Here is a 19185-nt window from a genome sequence, read left to right as displayed (position 1 = left end):
TTGCTGTAATAATACTTGCTTATATCACTCTGTATTTAATCCTTTGTTTTAAACTATACCGCCAGGTATTCTGTGACAACCGCCTGCGTGGGGATGACATGTCATCAGAATAACAGTTAATGTCAGTAACACATAATTTTAGGGGAGGGAAAAAAAAACACACTGCGCCCAAAATGTGAACCTCAGGAATGCAGGAATTGCGGAGATTTGGTTCCTGAGTGGGACTTGATATTTTAGGATGGAAGCCCCTAAGATGAGCGAGGATGTAAAGCAGATGAAAGGAATCTTCTCAAGGCTGAGAAAGAAGTCCCATTAGTACGAAGGAATGCACGCACACACCCTCCTCCTCCCCTGCTGTGCAGTCACGGTGGTCCGAGTCTTATAGTCCCTGCTGTGAGAGCTGGAGCCCTCCCCAACTCCGACCTCCTCGACCTCTACCCGCCCAGGAACTGTTCTATCACAGATGTTCTAACACCTGTGTCTCACTAGGCCTGCAGGGGGGAATTTTAAAATCCAAGATCACCACCTGCGAGGCTTTTGACCTCCACTTGAAAAGATGAGCTCCACCTCTAACATATTGCATCATTCCATCCCCCATGGACATTCGCCAGATGCGTGGCTGTTGTGCTCCTTGTTGATCTGTCACACTTTCTGTGTTTGCTTTGACCATCATGCCCCCACCCAACGATTTGCCATGTAAAACTCAAAAGAGATCTGTCTTTTCTCCTCTAAATGCTGTTTTCAGGGGTTGTTGTTCTCAGTCCACATATTTCACCTTAGGACAGCCGTTGCAACGGCGACTTCTCCGCAGTTCAATTAACCTTAATGTTTAATTTAAATGCGACTTTAAAATGGACGACAAAAAGAAATGAATTGCACATACATTAATGCAGAAATGTTGATCGTTGAAATGAAATGTTAAATATGAAATGACGGTGTTTCCTTTTATTACTTTCAGTGGTTACATGTACAGCAAATTCTCAGTACAGTAAATATATATGATAAATTCAATGTTGCCAGAAAGAGTACCACAGATTTAGTAATTGCTTTGAGAATGCTAATATAGAAGTACAGAGAAGGCCAGAGGGAGCTGCAGAAGTTCAAGGTGGAGGTGGGACTCCACCAGGGATCAGCTCGGTGCCCCTTGGAGTTTGCAATGGTGATGGACAGGCTGACAGATGAGGTTGGACAGGAAACTCCATGGACCATGATGTTTGCAGATGACATTGTGATCTGTAGTGAGAGCAGAGAACAAGTAGAGGAAAATCTAGAGAAGTGGGCAATTACAAGGACAATTACTAGAAACAATTAAAATGACAGGAGATTTCGAGGAAGACCAAAGATGGATTTATGGATGTAGTGAGAGAGGATATGAAGGTAGTTGGTGTGAGAGAGGAGGATACAGAGAATGGAGTTAGATGGATGAGGTTGATTCGCTGTGGCGACCCCTGAAGGGAAAAACCGAAGGGAGAAGAAGATATATAATAAATTCAATGTACTATGTTTTTTGTAACAAATTCCATAATGCTTAACTAAAGTTTTTTTTTTGTTTGTTTGTTTTTCTACAGTTCGTAGCCAGTGAAAAATTAATGAAGCCTTTAAAAAAGGAAAAGTTTCAAAGCCCTTTAAGGTTCCCCTCATTATAACTGATGAGAGAGGGAAGATTAAAACTATGAAATAATCAATAAATAAAATAGTAAGACAGATATAAGGATTGAAGCGGAGTGCGACGGGGGTTTCACTTCAAGGCAGATCAGTGATCTGCACACCCCAGGCCGGAATGCTGCCGCTAACACAAACATCAAACAAAATGCAAACACGAGGCTGAAAGAAACTAAAATAAAGCATACCTCACCTGAGTTTATGTTTTGCTCATTTGAAGCCCCATAAGAGGAGCTTTAGAGGGGCGGCGTGGCACAGGAGGTTGGGCAATCGTCTTTGAGTTAAGTGCAAAGAATGCATTTCCCCACGGAGATTTATAAAGGATAAATTATTGTATAAAGAGAGCTCTATTGAAGAGAGCTCATCCATCCAATCGTCATGTGTTCTAAACAATTCATTTAATTTACTGCCACATTCGTGTGCATGACGGCCATGCTAAGGTGCAACATTTATCCTTTTTGTTCCATCTTCCTTTGCCGAGAAAAACAATAAGGGTGAGACAACAGAACTTTTGAAAACTCGTTTCAGACGCAGGGTGATGAGTAATGCATCAAACGGGCAGCACGATGCTTTATGTGTACATTTAAAGTCTGGCTTGCGCGGGTTCTGCCACCGATAAATCAAATGTAGACGCATAAAGCAACGACAAATCCGAAAGCCACCTGACAGCGCGGAGAACCTGGGTAGTAATCCAAGAATCGTCGCCTCACGAGTCTTCAGTTTGGACCTGCCAAGAACCAATGGAGAACCCATTAAGAGTTTTATTTGTTTTGTTGCAGAGAAACTCATCATTATTTCCCCCGAGGATTCTGTGATGTGACAGTGAGTGATCCCGCAGGTTGTCACGGCCTTGACCTTTTCAATACAGAGATGTGTAACAGTAACAGTGACAGTACTACTGCAACGACTTCTGCCTCCAATCTTCTTTTTCTTTTGTCTTTTCCCTTCAGGGGCCGTCACAGTGAATCAATCTTCTCCATCTAACCCTATTCTCTGTATCCTCCTCCCTCACACCAACTAACTTTATATCCTTTCTCACTACGTCCATAAATCTTCTCTTTGGTCTTCCTAGAGACCTCCTGCCTGGCAGCTGCTATTCTAGCATCCATCTACCAATATATTCACTATCCCTCCTCTGTACATGACCGAGCTATCTCAGTCTGGCTTCTCTGACCTTCTCTCCAAAACATCTAACATGTGCTGTTCCTCTGATACACTCATTCCCGATCTTTTTGTTTTCGTAACTGTCTCTTGTCCATATAGCATTGCTGGTTCCACCAGTGTCTTGTACACCTTTCCTTCCATTCTGGCTGATAGTCTTCTATCGCATTGCACCCCTTACACTTTTCTCCACCCATTCTAACCTGCTTGAGCCCGTTTCTTTGCCTCTATACCACACTGTCCGTTGCTCTGGACTGTTGACCCCAAGTACCTGAAATCTTCCAACTTCTTGATCTCTGCTCTCTGTAGCCCCACCGTTCCACCCAAGATAATCTCCTTCACACACACATATTCTGTCGTGCTGCGACTAACTTTCATTCCTCTCCTTTCCAGCGCATACCTACACATCTCTTGATTTTCCTCTACCTGTTTTCTGCTCTCACTACAGATCACAATGTCACCTGCAAACATCATGGTCCATGGAGTTTACTATCTAACCTCATCTGTCAGCCCATTGCAAACTCCAAGGGGCTCAGAGCTGATCCCTGGTGGATTCCCACCTCCACCTTGAACTTCTCTGTTACCCCTACAGCACACCACATCACTGCCTCACAGCTGGCATACATGTTCTTCACCAGTCTAGCATTCTTCTCTGCCACTCCAAATTTCCTCATGCAATACCAGAGCTCCGCTCTTGGCATCCTGTCATATGATTTTTCTAAGTTTACCAAAAACACAATGCAGCTCCCTCTGGCCTTCTCTGTACTTCTCTATTAGCATTCTCAAAGCAAATACTGCATCTGTAGTACTCTATCTAGGCATGAAGCCATACTGCTGTTCGCAAATGCTGTCTCCTGCTCTCAGTCTAGTTTCAACTACTCTTTCTTATAACTTCATTGTATGGCTCATCAACTTTATCCCTCTATAGTTGCCAGAATTCTGCATATCCCCCTTATTCTGCATATCCCCCTCGCTATGCCCCTTATGCGGGACATAGCCACTAATAACACTGAGCGTCACATTCAATTTCCAGTTTCAGACTCATAAGTCTATCTGACATTCTTTTCACCTCCAAAACATTCCTAACAAACTCCTCCTTCAAGATAACTCCAAATCCATTTCTCTTCTTGTCAGTACCATAATAATACAACTTAAAGCCGGCTCCTAAGCTTCTAGCCTTACTACCTTTCCACCTGGTCTCCTGGACACACAGTATATCCACCATCCTTCTCTGCATCATGTCGACCAACTCTCCACCTTTTCCTGTCATAGTCCCACTATTCAAAGTCCCTACCCTGTCCCAGACTCTTGCGTTTTCTCCTCTCTCAGCTTCTGAACAACCATTCCTCCTCTTCTTCTTTGACCTACAGTAGCCCACTTTCCATTGGTTCCCTGTAGGTCATCGGTACCAATGGCAGTCGTTGTTAACCCAGGGCTCGACGCATCCGGTATGATCTGGTTATAATAATTTATTCGCTTGTTTGGTTTTGGCAAAAGTTTTACGCCAGATGCCCTTCCTGACGCAACTGTCTGCATTTATCCGGACCTGCCTTAGGGGCCATACTGACCAGGACAATACGAGTACTAATCATTTATTCATTCAGTAGCCGCTTTCGGACAGTGAAGTTCTAATTATATTCCAGGAACAAGGCTCCTGCAGGAGAAGTTGGGACTTGGGATGGTTTACAGTGGTTCCTACCTTTGTCCCTTATTGCCTGTGGGATGTAAAACTAAAAACTGACTCAAGGGTCTGTGACTCGTACCTTAAGTGCCACACTCAAAAACAAACCAATCAGAAAGAAGTATTGCAGTTTATGAGTTTGATCAATCACCAAGCGCCTACATCATATGAGTTCATATAGAACTGTGAAGAGACCCCATCTCGGGGCAGGAGCTAAGATGGTTCTAGGAACTGAGGGTCCTGGTTTCTATCCCGTCCCTATGCAATAAGACATGGTCTCCTTCCTGAAAAGGTTCTAAGAACTACTAAAATTTCAGCCTGAAAGGGGGCTAAACCCTATGCTGCTTATCTTGCGCTGTAGGGCTGGACCCAACTGCAGCTGATATCAGGGTAATAGGCAGGATTTAACCGAGACCTGTCAATCACAGGGCCACGCATGGAGACATCCAACCGTTCAGACTTTCGCTCACGCCTACGGACAATATAGCCTTCAATGGTCCCCGGTGACAGGGCACAGCAGGGGGCTGTTGTCAGAGCACAATGGGAATCAAACCAGGGACCATCTTACTGTGAGGCCAGTTTGCTGCCCACCGCACCCCCACGTAGCACTAGTAGTTCTTACAATAATAATAGTAATGAGCTTTAATTACATGACACTTTTCTTGACAATTGTACAGAGTGCTTTACGGGGGAAAAACAAAAGTGATGCAATGGGTAAGAGAGCAGAGAAAGGATACACTCAATAAATAAATTGGAAGGCTTAAATGTAAGGTGACTAAAATGAAGAGTTTAAATCCATAAGAGCAGGGATTAAACACAAACAAGTGATTTATAAGAAGAAAATATTTAGATTTTCCATGAGCAGTCCTCAAGGAACAATACTAGCTAGAGTAGAACCGATGAAATATCATGTTTATTATATATCTCAGCAATGCATTGCCAGGGGAGACTAAACGAGTCGGCATTTAAACGTTTTGACATCAGCTGTCGGCAGTTCTTACTGTTTTATTTCACCGCTTTTTTTGCTAGCTGCGTACCGTACCATCTAACATCAGTGACACTCAATTTAATCGACATTATAGTGAAATGCCAAGCATAAATCTCCAGCCAGTTAAAGACCAAATAATGCTTTTTTTTTTTTTTTTTTTTTTCCAATGGAGGACATGCGGCGGAACAACCCATGATGTTTACAACTCTTAGGAAAACCATAATATGGACAGGTTGGATATATATACATTATATATACAGTAAATACAGTATAATATATATGAAATCTGGATAGCCATAAAGATCAAATAAGATGTGACACATTATGCATTCAGGACATCACAGGAAGTAGGAGCTCACACTACATTGGCTCCCAAACGAAAATAAAGCAGGGTTATAGAAGAGGGGTTTGGCTGGGGGCAGACAGTGGGGGTTAAAGAAAATCTAGCACTGGAGAACTTTAAAATGAACCCCTAATGCACCCCCACCCCCGCTAAGACATTTAGAGGGCACATTAGCTAGCGATTATTGTCATGGGGGCTGAAAACTGGCGATATACGATTAACACCTACTTTGCATTTTCAACTTGTAATAACACCATATTTTTAATACCGCGGCCATAGTCAGCCAAATTAAATTAAAATCTCCACTCCTGAATAGGGGTCCACTACTGTGTTCGTAAACATATCAATTTTGCTCCATTGCTTAACTACTCAGGTACCGCAACTCGGTACCACCGAACAATGTGATCCAGCCTCACCTAATTTGTCAAATCAAGTCAAGTTCTATTCAAAGGGTGCCAAAATTGCAACGCAGTCATCTCATGACACTTGTAGAGCAGATCTGGACCACACTGGACAGAAATTCAGCATCCCCCCACGACTAAGCACCTGGCAACAAGGGCGAAGAAACACCAAGCTCAAGGCTGATGGCCTTCTGTCTCAACTGGTTGGGGTAGAAGGGGTGCAAGGTTGGGGTAGGACAGTTGCAAATGATCTCATACTAATGATAACAGTAGTGCTAGCAGTATCATAATGATAGCTGACATACAATAATACTTTGATATTCACAAATGAAATAAGAAAGGTGGACACCTGGCAGGATCACTGCGGTAGATCAAGCCATGTCCGCAGGGAGCCTTTGGGGCCAAAGGACTCTGGAAAGCATCTTAAGTTACCATCATGCGCAGGGAAGGGAGATAAGTGCAGCCCAGATGGGAAGAGTTGGAGGAATGAGAGTGGTGCTTTATGGGATATCCTTCTGCAGAGTAAGCCTTTGGCAGCATAACCAGGGACTGGCCTAGTGTAAGCTAACTTTAAGCTTTCTGAAAAAGAAGGTTATTCTTATATAAAAACAAAACTAATATACTTCAGAATTTGTACTGCACCAAGCAAGATTGGAATTGGAATGTAACCATTAATCACGTTATTGTTTATTGTTGTATAATTATGGATGCCAGAAAAAATTCTCAAAAATAAACAGTAAGAAAGCACAAAATTCTTTTTTTTTTTTGTTTGATGCTCAATTTTTGCACACAGCGATAGGAGATAAGCTACCCTTAGTAGATACATTTGGACTTCTTTGAATGCATCTTTCCCTTTTTCATATTTCACAAAACAGGACAGTTATCCCGACTACTGCTTACAAACGTATCATAGCAGTTTGTAAAATTAACTGGTTAATGTAAATTTCAGGATTAATGGGTTACAGCTTTATGCGTATCAAGTGCTAGCTTTAGTGTGAATAAGCTAACTAAAACGGTGCAGCACTCTTTCGGGTGTCTGCTCTTCCTTTGGGCAAGGAACAGTTGTTTTTTCAAAATATGCTGCGCTTATACCTTAGGACTAAATGCATAGAACTTATGAAAAATTATTAACTCACACCAGCTCATACCTTAAGACTAGTTTTTAGAGTCTGAAGGAGTCTCATAGTCTTACCAAGCTGAGACTTGGTAGAAACTAAAGACTGTGGGACTCACCAATAAAGACTTTGCAAAGGTTTTGAAAACAAAATTCATGGAAAAATCAAATTCTTTCACCAATTTTTTTTTTTGCAATGTTTTCACCAGGTAATTGCAAAGTCTCTCCTTTTTCAGTCCAGCCATCAGGATCAGAATCAGAGATTTGTCCCTGGGGGTACGATTGGAGGGCTCAAGGGGTAGCATAGCAACCCAGAGCACTGAAGCTGCCACTCCCCTGATATTGTAATTACCGAACCATTAATAACAGGAAAACATGCAGGAATAATAGGATGATATAACACACTGCATCCTAATATCACAGTTGAGACCCAGAACAAAGCAATAAGGGGAACGGCAGCGTGGTCAGATGTTGCGCGCCCTCATAAGGAAAAAAAATTAAATAAAAACGCTCCTTATAGAATCAGCACATCGGGTCGTTTCCAACCTATTAGTTTAATATCCGAACAATGAACACGATCGCTTGAAATCAAGCGACCGTTTACCAATTCACAACCCACTTATCGTCATTTTCAGGCTATTATGCGCAACAGAGTATAAACTAAAGCTGAGAAGGAAAAAGTGTGTTTATATAGGCCATGCTTGTGTATAAGCCACAAGTGTCCATTTATAACATGAGATATTCACATAGAAAAATGTTAGACAGAAACTTGTTTTAACTTTTAAATAAATCCATACCATGAATGCTGTTCTGAACAGTGCCAGTAGTACATCTGGTTAAAAAAAAAATTAAATACAGAAGCCTACCGGTAGAGTTCATTGATTTGTTGTTGCTATCATTGTTAATTGTTAAACCACGCAAGTGTGATCTGCGTTGTCTATATGTAATTTTAATGGTCGAGTGTGAAGAGGCTAAATATTTTAGCCAGGTGACGTCATCATCCTATAAAAATCCATCAATTAGCCACATCATTGTTTAAGCCGCAGTGCACAAAGCATGTGAAAAAGTAGTGGTTAATAATCTGGAAATTACAGTACTCTGATTATGATAGATAATCAAAGAGGTCATCAAAGAGCAGCATTTGCTGCTGTATCCATAAATTCATTCTGTTGAGGTTGGAAATAAGGAAAAACACCTTTTGTTTTCAGAGGTCACTGATACATCTCCCCTTCACTCTACCTGTTAGGTTTGCTTATACGCAATGCCTCAGTTGGGATGAGAATGGCGGTGGTGCCGCGATTGTAGTCTAGCCCTGTTGTAACCAGTTATTTTTTACAAAACAGGTTTCATCCAAGCACTAGCCAACAGTCATTGATGGTGCGTTTTAATTTTTATATTACTTTACTATATTTTAATTTAATTTAATTTAATTTAATTTTATTTTATTTTATTTTATTTTATTTTATTTTATTTTATTTTATTTTATTTTATTTTATTTTATTTTATTTCATTTTATATCATGAACTGGGCACTTGTCACTGCCCCACACCGAAGAGCCCATTTCTCTGATAGCTATTGCTGAGTGTATTCAGAAAGTCTCTATGGTCTGCAGTCATTTTCACCCTCCTACCCCCGGGAAAAAAAATCATAACATCTTTCTAGTAACAATGATATTGAGAACTGTCTGGCTCGAATTTTACTCTAGGAACTCCTCTCCTCCAGGGGAACCTTTTAGATTTGCAATCGCACAGGCAGTGCGGGACCATAGTAGGGACCAGTGTAACTTAAATGCCACACTTAAAAACAAACCTCCCCGAAGAAGAGGAAGACAACATGGAGAGCAAAGTTGCCACACCATTTATTTTCTGCATAGCAGGAATATTAACCATTGACTAGTAAATTGGTTAGTGTTTTTATTTTCTCCCTCTACTGCTTCAGCATGTGATAACCCCCTCCGTTAGCTAAGGCCATACTTATTTTAGTACAAATGTGTATGTTCCTCTGCGAGCCTGTGAAATTCCTCGGTGATATAGCAGGCCAGGAGATCTTGGACCTCTTAGTCTGTCCTTCTCTCATTGGTTCCGTCCATTATTGTCGCAACAGCTGACCAGGGAAAACAATAGATTTTAAGAATGCCCTTCCTGACGCTATCCTCTGCATTTATTCTGACTTGGGACTGGCTAAGGGAGACACAGGTCCGTGGCCCATCAAGGCTGTCTTAGGAAGACACTGGCCTGTGCCAGCCTGAGGCTGCATTTAGTGAGGTTTGACTGAAATAAATTAAAAATATATTATCAGAAAATATTTAGACGACTCATCCTTTGGGGTAACCAAAACTACTTGATCTGCTTTTAGCAATAAAACTGAGGGTTTTATTGGGTTTCGACAGAAAAAAATGACAGGACAATTACAAGGTGTGGTTTGGCAAGAAACCACTTACCATGTAGACCAAAATTAAAGTAATATCTAAACAGGTTAAGGGCTGGTTCTAGCTGCTCGGATTCTAATAGAGCCTCACAAACCAAAACTTTGTGATTGGAGAAGCTAGCAAAGTTAGATAGTTATGTTTGTGCTAACCTCTTGATCAAACTCAGACAAGTAACCCATTTCTTTTTTTTGGGGTTCTCATGGTTTCAGTCTGCACCCTTATAGACTCCTCTTGGGGAAACTACATGGCATCATTCTTCTTTTTAAGAGTGATCCCTCCAACCCCCACCAGCCACCTCCGAATTAAGACGATTTTATAAATAGCATTCACTTAAACGATGTCCCATCATCTCAGCTCCATTATCCCACTGCCCACTGTGCCAGACCGGGATAATGGGGTTCACGCGCTGCAGCCGCGGTGATTCACGGCTAACCGCTAACGTTCCATCTCGAGACCATCAGTGTCGCTCTCATTTATCACTGCATTAGACACGTTTCTCACTTTGCCGGGCACCATTTTTCTTAATCTCAAACAGCTTGACCCGAATTTTTCAGTTGGGGTGACAGATTAAAATAAGGGAAAATGACTCAATCAAACTCACGTTCGAACATCCCTAAATAGATTTTTTTATAAAAAGAAAAAACTTATAATATAGTTTGATACACAAGGTGTAGAGGGTAGATTAGAAATCACAGATGAATCATTTGGCCTCTAATGCAACTTGTCTTTCCTGCTGTCGCTAATGGACACAATGGGACAGCCCCGTCTCTCTTGTAGCTTCCTGCTTGTCAATCTCCTCCTCTTCACCCCCACATCTTTTCAGAGGACTGATCATGAAATCTCTCTCCTCGCCTCTGTCCAGCTCACAGACACCACAATTTTAAAATATATTTTTGTTGACTGGGCTTCGAAGATGAGGAGTGGCATTGAGTTGCTGCAGTGCCTGCATTCTTGGCACATCAAGGAGAATGGCAAGGGCGCCCTGATGCGGACAGCTATGACTCCTCATTTAAGCTTGTTGTGGCAGAAAGTACATAAAAAAAACGTTTATTGTCACATATTGCCTTGTGCCTCCGTGCTCGGAAGAGAGACTGAACAGCTAATGCTAATGCTATCACTAATGCATTGGCATTTACTGGTTGAGGGATTTCCCTCTTTCAAGGTCAACCAAGGTCAAACATGGGGGGTTGGAAATGGTGCTTTTTGGGCACTGGGAATATTCTGAAACATTGCCACTTTAACTTCTTAAGCCAGTGGACTTTTAACTGGTGTGACATTCAGCTGTCCTTTTGGACAACATTAGCACAGATGAAGGTTTCATTTGCAAATTTCAATATTCATTAGCTGTTTAACTGGTGTTTCTTGTATTTTTTTTCCCCTTTTAAGCTTAATTATCTCCTTCACCTATTCCACATGAAATATCACCAGCAGTAAGTCACCTCGTACTTATACCTTAATTTGTATTGTCAGTCATGGCCAAAAATGAAGATAGTTAGAGTCAAAGATGAGGATGTGATGAGGCTGAGAGATAAAAACAGCAAATAGCTGATGGTGGTGAAATGTGACAGCAAACAAAGGTTATGGCAAAAGTCAAGCCAGAAAATGTACGATTATGAAGAGATTTTATTCTCGAATGCAAAATCAAAAATGAAAGAGCATTTTTTGGGTGGGCGGGAGGGTTGGTGATATGAATCATCTATTAAGATTTGATTTTTACTATATTCGAGCGTTCTTTATTAAACGTCTTCTTCTTCTTCTTTTTCTTCTTCTTTCGGCTTTTCCCGTCAGGGGTCGCCACAGCGAGTCAACTTTCTCCATCTAACCCTATTCTCTGTATCTTCCTCTCTCACACCAACTACCTTCATATCCTCTCTCACTACGTCCATAAATCTTCTCTTTGGTCTTCCTCAAGACCTCTTGCCTGGCAGCTCCAATTCCAGCATCCGTCTACCAATATATTCACTATACCTCCTCTGTACATGAACGAACCATCTCAGTTTGGCTTCTCTGACCTTCTCTCCAAAACATCGAACATGTGCCGTTCCTCTGATCCTATCCATCCTGGTCACTCCCAAAGAGAACCTCAACATCCTCATCTCTGCAACCTCTAGTTCTGCCTGCTGTCTTTTGGTCATTGTAACAGTTTCTAGTCCATACATTATCACTGGTCTCACCACTGTCTTGTACACCTTTCCTTTTATTCTGGCTGAAAGTCTTCTATCACATAGTACCCCTGACACTTTTCTCCACCCATTCCAACCTGCTTGGACCCGTCTCTTCACCTCTTTTCCACACTCTCCGTTGCTCTGGACTGTTGACCCTAAGTACCTGAAATCCTCCAGCTTCTTGATCTCCACTCCCTGTAGCCTCAACGTTCCACCTGAGTTCCTCTCATTCACACACATATATTCCGTCTTGCTGCGACTAACTTTCATTCCTCTCCTTTCCAGAGCATACCTTAACCTTTTCTAAAACGCATTCCAGCCTTCTTGACTCCATCTCTTCACCTGCTTTTCCATGCTCTCCGTTGCTCTGGACTGTTGACCCCAAGTACCTGAAATCCTCCAACTTCTTGATCTTCACTCCATGTACCCTCGGCGTTCCTTTTCATACCTTTTCAGCTTCCACCATTTTGTCCTCTGCTCTGCCTTTGTCCTCTTCATCTTCCTTGTCACCAGAGTCATCCTACAAACCACCATCCTATGCTGTCTGGCTACACTCTCACCTACAACTACTTTGCAGTCACTGATCTCTTTCAGGTTACCTTGTCTATACAAGATGTAGTCTACCTGCGTGCTCCTACCTCCGCTCTTATAAGTTACCCTATGTTCCTGTTTTTTCTGGTAAAAGGTATTTACTACAGCCATTTCCATCCTTTTTGCAAAATCTACCACCATCTGTCCCTCTGCATTCCTATCCAGGATACCAAATCTGCCCATCACTTCTTCATCCCCTCTATTGCCTTCACCAACATGTCCATTGAAGTCTGCACCAATTACCACTCTCTCATTTCTGGGAATATTCTGCATCACTTCATCCAACTCATTCCAGAACTTCTCCTTCTCTTCAGATTCACATCCCACTTGCGGGACATAGCCACTAACAACATTGAGCCTCACACCTTCAACTTCCAATGTCAGACTCATAAGTCTATCTGACATTCTTTTCACCTCTAGGACGTTCCTTACGAACTCCTCCTTCAAGATAACTCCTACTCCATTTCTCTTCTTGTCAGTACCATAATAGTACAACTTAAAGCCGGCTCCTAAGCTTCTAGCCTTACTACCTTTCCACCTGGTCTCCTGGACACACAGTATATCCAAAAACCTTCTCTGCATCATGTCGACCAACTCTCTACCTTTTCCTGTCATAGTCCCAATATTCAAAGTCCCTACTCTCAGTCCCAGGCTCTTTCCTTTCCTCCTCTCTCTCTGCTTCCGAACACGCACTCCTCTTCTTCTTGTTCTTGTTCTTGTTCTTCGACCCACAGTAGCCCAATTTCCATTAGTACCCTGTAGGTCATCAGTACCAATGGCGGTCGTTGTTAACCAGGTCCGCGACCGATCTGGTATGGTATAGTTATGGTATATGTTTGGTTTTGGCAAAAGTTTTACGTCGGATGCCCTTCCTGACGCAACCCTCTGCATTTCTCCGGGCTTGGGACCAGCACAGGGAGACACTCTTCCGTGCCCTCATAAGGCAGGCTTGCAGAGACATAGGCCAGTGCCGCCCTGTGGCTGCATTTAAGCTTTCTTTATTAAACGTTAAAGCAAATTATTTTTTTAAAAAAAAACAAAAGAAGAGCTATTGTTCTATTGTTAACCAAATTACTTTTTTATTTTGCTTTATTGTAACACCATATCTTCATAATTTCTTTTTTTTTTTTTCCTTATTTATTTCATACATTCATTCATTCGTTCATTCATTAGCAATACCAATTATCTTGCTTCCACGTTGGGGCTGGAGCCTTTCCTAGCTGTCATTGGGCAAGAGACCAATCAACCTTATCCACATTTACAACCAGTCACCCTTTCATTCACATTTAGAGCAGCACAATCATTCATTCTGTCATTTACATGCAGAGGCGTTTGTGTTTACAAGTGCGATGATGTAATTCATCTGGGTGATGAATTACCAAAGCGCGAAAAAGGAGGGATTTTTTTAAATCAAATTATACCACTTTTACTCCAGTTCTGACCATTGTAGCTGCCTCTGGATGCAATGTCCAATCTGCTCCATGCGTAATTTTGAGTCAGGTTGAGAGTCAGGTTGAATCGCCTTGAGTTCTCTCATGGACTCTCAAGTGAGATCCTTTTTTTTAATGCTTAAATGTTTTTTTTATATATCTGTTATTTCATTTTTGGGGGATGCCGACCAACGAGGGCATGGTGTTCTGTACCCTGGGCACTGATTGGCTCAGCACAGGTTGTATCGTTCTCTGCATCTCGCCTTGTGTATTTTACATCAACGCATGATCGCTCCTCCTAAGTGTTACTCTGCAGCATTGTGTGGGCATTATATGGAAAGTGTTTATAAGAGTGTGGGAAAGGTTAATTAGACTGTGGGGAGGGTTAATTTGAATGTGGGTAGGGTCATAAAGCTTTGAAATATCTATAAATAATAAAATACAAATATGGTCATTACTTTATGGATTTTCGTTTATCGTGTCTGGTTCTGGAAGGTTACCCACGAGACAAAAGAGGGACTAGTGATGAACCTAGACTGTAGCTTATGTATCTAGGAGGATCATTTTTTGTGTTTATCTCACCACCCATTGGTTGCAAGTTGTGGTTTTTTGTAATTTTGTAATTTTGACAAGGCAAATGTAAATTGTAAGAATCTGTTCATTTAACCGTTTAAAGGGTCAACTTAGTCATCATTGCAAAAGTTCCCCCTGATAATTTTGTCAGGAGCCGCCACTGTTCACATGTCATTTAACTATGAAAGAACTGGGAGATTTAAGTTTTGAAAAGATTTTCACTTCAGATTTCCCCGACATGCTGGATGAAGCCACAGAATAAAACGCAACAAAACACATTGCACAAGCATTCCGGATGGCTACTTAGACAAAATGAAATCCAAATACAACTAGCACACACGGGATGCGAAGCACATTTTCCCCCAGCTTTGACTGAGGGAATGTAACCACTGGACTGTGTTTTCCAGGTCATGGTTGTTTCGCCCCAAATCACACAGACATGGACGAAAACAGGCACAGATATATATTCCATTGACTTTCACTTGGATCCCCCGGTCTCTTAAATTTGACTCTGTTTTCAGAGCAATAGCAAATCTGGGGAAAGCAGTTTTTCATAAAGTTAGCATTGCATCATTCTCTTCATGCTCTATCGTGATCAACAAATCGGAGAAAATTCAACAAATTGAGTCCCGACTGCTCAGAATCAGTTCTCCCATTCACCTGCCGTCTGCTTGAGAACCTTTAACGGGTCTCAATCTACTGCAGGTCCCCTAGAATCAATCAACACGGTTTCTCAGACGGGCGGTGTTAAGCTCTCAAACACAAAGAGCTCAAAGGAACATTGTTTTGCGGTGAGATCTGAGCAGTTTAGTTGCCATGCCAAATGGAACTTTGGCTTCCATGAAAGTCAGCCAGAGATTTATTTCGAAAAATAAGCTGCCGCGTATTAATCAGGCAAGGTGAGAACAGACTCCCTCTGCAAAGACATGGAGAGTGACTGCTCGAGTTTGCTAATCACCCGCCCCGCTGTGGTGTCAGTGACGATTAAGCTGGGATTACATTTGTTTCCGCTTCATGTAAAAACAGAACAAAAGTATTCATTATGCACCAGGGTTGACATCTGAGCTACATTCATACTTACAGTACATTTGGGAGGAAAGGGTCCTAAGAACTGTCCATGTCCAATTTTATTACTATAACTACTCTCGTCCATGGGAATTTTTCTGCATATCATTCCCACAGGCAGTAAGGGACTACGATATGGCCCACAGTATGGCCCTGTGTGATATATACCTTAAGTGCCACACTCAAAAACAAACCATCGCAGAGAAACAGAAGGTGAATTTTTGGCAAATATTTAAATATTGTCGGAGATTCCCTAAAGATAGCTAATCACATTCGTTTTAGAAAATTGCAGTCCACAGCGTACCTGGTGATGGGCATGGTTTAAAAGTTCTACCAATAACCAAGCATGTACATCACAAAGTTCCTGTAGAACTGTAAAAAGACCCCCCCCCCCCCCCACTCGTTCCTGAGATGGTTTGGGGAACAGCAAAAAGTTGCACGACAGAGAGAGCTGATAACCGCACAATGGTATCAAATACAATGGATCAATCAGCGGTACCCAAACAACAAAAGACAGCCAAAGGAACCCCAGCGTTTTGTCAGGGAAGATGTGATCAATATGATTTTGGAGTGCATCGCTTGACTTCAAAACCAATTAAATCAACGTGCAAAAAAAGTTCAAAAATCCTGTTGTGTGGTAAACTGGCAGCCTGCCATTTTGGTGTGGATACTTTGGTTTGTCAACAACACAAGAAAAAGCTGATATCAAGCTCCGAAGTCGGTAGCATCTCAACTGAGTGGTTGAGATCAGACGCCCTGACGCTGATATCCAAACTGACATTCGACAAAATATCAGCCGGGAGCATTGATGCATCGCACCGATCGGGACTCTGATTAAATATTGATCTTTGCCTGCGACAGAGATGTCAAAGACGTCACCTCGATAACATTGATTCATTGTTCTAGAGGACGAACCGAGCCGACGGAGGCGTCGGACGACTGAATGGCGCGGCAAGAGGGACTCGGGGTTTCTACCTCGGAGAGCAGCGGCGACACACACAAAAAACAAAAGTCTCTTGGACTTTTACAAAAGGCCCCTTCAGCTGTTTGTGTATCGACTGCTCTGTTTTGCCGAAACGTATAATGATCCTGATTTGTAGGCGCTTTGTCGGTGAATCATCACTCGTCCGCCGCGTGATGGCCCTTATGCTGCCCTCTGCTGTGCACCGTTCCATTATCATAAGGTTATAGGAGGACCTCTCTTCGCACGATGACAAAAAGCAGCATTAGCGTGTCGCCCATCACAAACAATGTGACAGGTGCTTTGCCTTAGAAGAGATAAAACCATTAAATCTGGACCCATGAATAGATTTTAAGGCCCTAAACAAGAACTCTGTGTTCATGTGGGACAGAACACAGCTAGAATAGTTATAGTAGGGTGTAATTGATTACTAAGGACATAAAAAAATATTGAATACAGATTCTAAGACATAGTGTTCTACAAAAGCTAGTAATTGAGGTGTTCTTTGAATATTAAAACCAAGACCGAATCTTTAATCTCCTTAAGTAAGATGTTCTACAGTTAGGGGTCTAATTGCAGAAAGTACATTGTGTCTTTTTCTGTGTTGTGTTACGGCTGTGCAGCCAGCCTGCTTATGGGCTTGTAATAGAACATAAAACCACCGGGGAATAGGAGCTGTATAAAAAGAAAGTAAAACTGCTTTTAAAGCTGTAGCAATTCAGTTGACTTTTTTGTGAAGAACGGGAAAACAAAAAAAAATAAAAAAGGGCATCCTTGTTGTGGCAAAAGCACTTCTCAGCATTTTTAGGGGGAGAAATGTTTATCCTGCCATCGTACTTCTCATTCAGGATGATCTTTTTTCTGTTTGTTTTTTTATGTTGGATTTTTTTCCTTCATGTTTCTTTTCCTCTTCTCTCTTCAACGAAGGAAAGAAGGAAGGCGTGTTCAGAAGCAGAGAGAGGCAAGAGTCTGGGACTGAGAGTAGGGACTTTGAATATTGGGACTATGACAGGGAAAGGTAGAGAGTTTGTTGAAATGGTGCAGAGAAGGAAGGTGGATATACTATGTGTCCAGGAGACCAGGTGGAAAGATAGAATGGCTACAAGTTCAGGAACAGGCTTTGAGTTGCACTATCATGGTACTGACAAGAAGAGAAATGCAGTAGGAGTTATCTTGAAGGAGCAGTTTGTTAGGAAGGTTTTGGAGGTGAAAAGAAAAAGAATGTCAAATAGACTTATGAGCCTGAAACGTACGGCCCGCGGGCCAGAACTGGGACGCACGGAGGTTCGATCAGGCTCGCAGGATAATTCGAAAGTCAAAAAAGGCATAAAAGACAAGGATTTATTTTCTTTAATTAAATGCAATTCAAGAATTTTCCACTAAGAAGCGTATTATTTTGGCCAGAGTAGAAGACAAACCGCATCTCTGAGACAGACCAATCAGCAGACGTCATCAATGCGCCATCTGCTGCTTGTTATGATGTTGTTTCTACCCCGTTCTCAACCTCCCCGCTACTACCTCATTCACCAAAATGTCGTTATCAAAACAGAGAAAAGTAGATAAAGAGTATAGAATTTTCAAAGAAAAATGGACCTATTTATTTACGGAGGAATAAGGAATATAATTTCCGGTGCCGCTGCAAGACTCATCACAGCGAAAAAATATGACAGCTTGCAAGGACAACTGAGAAAAGATAAGATCAACAAACGAATTGCTGGCGGGTCTTAGGAAACAGCAGTCCACTTTCACCGGTAGCTGAGAAATCACTGAAGCAGCGATAAAAGCCAGCTACCTAATTGCTAGTGAAAATGTGCAATTTAATGTTAGTTACCAGCTTCACTACAAAACAGTATGGTGGAATGCTACTGTTCATGCAACTCTATACATTTTCAGTATTTATTGTATGTGTATGCATGTTTCATGGATGAAGTTTACACATTTACAGGACAGGTGAATACTTTCTTCCTTACACATTTAATATAACTGTCTTTATTTTATAAGGTGTAGGTAGGGATTCAATTTAGATTTCATATGCACATGTGTAAATGGTTTAAAAATACCTTTCTTTATAAGTTCTTTATAAGTAAAGTGCATTTCTATATTTTTCAATACCAGTTACCAATATTAAAGTTTTGTGCCTTTGTACGATCAGTGGGATCAGTTGCAATGCATCAATGTGAATGTTAAAAATAAATAACACGTTTGTCTAGTGAAATATGAGGTGATTCATGAAATGTTTTATAAAATGATTATTCATTAAATTCCAAGATTTTCCTAATGTCATTGTACTTCTTTACACCAAAAAAGAGGAAGACATGATAATTTGGTATTTATTGCTGAGTATGCTATCATTTTAATGGTCCGGTCCACTTGATATCTACCTAGGCCATATGTGGCCCACGATGAGAAATGAGTTTGACACCCCTGAGCTAGATGAAGTGATGCAGAATATCCCCAGAGATGAGAGAGTCGTAACTGGAATATACTTCAATAGGCATGTTAATGCAGGCAATAGAGGGGATGAAGAAGTGATGGGTAGATTCTGTATACAGGATAGGAAACAGAGGGACAGATGGTGGTAGATTTTGCAAAAAAGATGGAAATGGCTGTAGTGAACACTTT

The 19185-nt window shown here is 41.5% G+C and overlaps 1 protein-coding gene across 4 annotated transcripts in view; it reads left to right on the top strand.

Moving 5' to 3' along the window:
- Positions 1 to 19185, top strand: part of LOC147233964 (ankyrin repeat- and BTB/POZ domain-containing protein 3-A) — a 295757-nt gene that overhangs the window by 205740 nt on the left and 70832 nt on the right. The gene's annotated exons all lie outside the window — the stretch shown is intronic.

Source organism: Fistularia commersonii, chromosome 5 (assembly GCF_037954325.1).
Source record: "Fistularia commersonii isolate RoL2024-O1a breed Wild chromosome 5, RoL_Fcom_v1.0, whole genome shotgun sequence".
NCBI lineage: Eukaryota > Metazoa > Chordata > Actinopteri > Syngnathiformes > Fistulariidae > Fistularia > Fistularia commersonii.
The sequence above is the reverse complement of the archived record's forward strand: the minus strand, read 5'-3'. Positions and strand labels throughout refer to the sequence as shown.